This window comes from Eumetopias jubatus, unplaced genomic scaffold (genome assembly GCF_037043125.1).
Source record: "Eumetopias jubatus isolate StellerSeaLion01/CBP00866 unplaced genomic scaffold, mEumJub1_p1.0 scaffold_5, whole genome shotgun sequence".
Taxonomy (NCBI): Eukaryota; Metazoa; Chordata; class Mammalia; order Carnivora; family Otariidae; genus Eumetopias; species Eumetopias jubatus.
The window spans coordinates 66,657,460-66,659,673 of NW_028274811.1; positions in this window are offsets into that span (position 1 = coordinate 66,657,460).

Below are 2,214 nucleotides of genomic sequence, written 5' to 3' on the forward strand. Positions count from 1 at the left end.
AAGATCTATATTCTAAAAACTGTAAGACATTGATGGAAGAAACTGAAGGTGACATAAACAAATGAGAAAGTACTCCATGCTCATGGATTGGGAAAACCAGTATTGTTAAAATGTTCATACTCCCCAAAGCAAGATGCAGATTCAATGCAATCCCTATCAGAATTCTTCTGGAATTTTTCAGAGAACCAGAACAAATAATTCTAAAATTTGTATGGAATCACAAAAGACTTTGACTAGCCAAAGCAATCTTGAGAAAGAAGAACAAAACTGGAAGTATCACAATACCAGCTATTAAGAGACACTACAAAGTATAATAATCAAAACAGTATGATACAGACACAAAAATAAGACACATAAATGAATGGAACAGGATAGAGAGTCCAGAAATAAACTCTTGCTTATATGATCTATTAATCTATGACAAAGGAGACAAGAATATACAATGGGGAAAGATGATCTCTTTGATAAATGGTGCTGGGAAAATTGGACAGCTACATGCAAAAGAAACAAAACTGGACCATTTTCCTGCAGCATATACAAAATAAACTCCAAATGAATCAAAGAGCTCAAAGTGAGACCTGAAATCATAAAAACTCCTAAAAGAAAATAGGCAGTAATCTCTTGGACATCAGCCTTGGAAACCTATTGGTGAATTTGTTTCCTCAGTCAAGGGAAACAAAAGCAAAATTACTGGGATCACACCAAAATAGAAAGCATTTTCACAGCAAAGGAAATAAAATGAAAATGCAATCTACTGAATGAAGAAGATATTTGTAAATGATATATTTTATATATATCATTTATATATATATTTTGATATATATATTTTTATATATATCATATATATATAATAATATATATAAAAACTGTATAGAACTCAAAAACAACAAAAGAATCCATTAAAAAATGGGCAGGAGATCTGAATAGACATTTTTCCAAAGAAAACATACAGATGGCCAAGAGATGCTGGTGCAAAGATGTTCAAAAATCCCTCATCATCAGGGAAATATAGATGTCATCTCACACCAGTCCAAATAGTTAGTATTAAAAAGAAACAACAAGTGTTGGTGAGGATGTGAAGGAAAGGTAACACTTATGCACTGTTGGCAAGAAAGTAAGTTGGTGCAACCACTGTGGAAAAGAGTATGGAAGTTCCTGAAAATATTAAAAATAGAAATATCATATGATCCAGTAATTCCACTTCTATGTATTTATCCATGGAAAACAAAAACACGAATTCAAAAAGATACATGCACCCCTATGTTCACTGCAGCTTTATTTACAATAGCCAAGATATGAAAGCAACTTAAGTGTCCATCTATAGATGAATGGATAAAAGATGTGGTATATATACACAATGGAATATAACTCAACCATTAAAAAAGTGACATCTTACCACGTGTGACAACATGTATGGATGGAGAGAGTATTATGTTAAGTGAAAAAAGCAGAAAGATAAAAAATATCTGATTTCACTTATATGTGGAATATCAAAAAACAAATCAAATGGATAAACAAACAAATGAATATAGACATGTAAACATAAAGACAACTGGAGGTTGTCAGAGGGTGGGGGTGGAGGATGGGTGAAAAAGGTGAAGAAGATTAAGAGATACAAACTTCCAGTTATAAAATAAGTCATGGAGATGAAAAGTACAGCACAGGGCATATAGTCAGTAATATCGTAATAATATTGCATGGAGACAATGGTGACTGCACTTATTATGGTGACATTGCATAATGTGTAGAACTGTTGAACTGCTAGGTTATATACTTGAAACTAATGTAACACTGCATGTCAACTCTAATACAAATAAATAAATAACACAATGAGGTATCACCTTACCTCTGCCAGAATGGCTAATAATAAGTAAGTACTGGTGAGGATGTGGAGAAAAGGGAACTCTTGTGCGCTGTTGGTGGGAATGTAAATAGGTGCAGCCACTATGGAAAACAGTACTGAGGTTCCTCAAAAAAACTAAAAATAGAACTACCATATAATCCAGCAATTCTGCTACTGGGCATTTATGTAAAGAAAATGAAAACACTAATTCAAAAAGGTATACACACACACACACACACACACACACACACACAAGATACACACACAAATGGGATACCACTTAACCATAAAACAGAATGCAATTTTGCCATTTGCAGCAACACGGATGGACTTTGAGGGTATTATGGTAAGTGAAAGAAGTCAGACAGAGA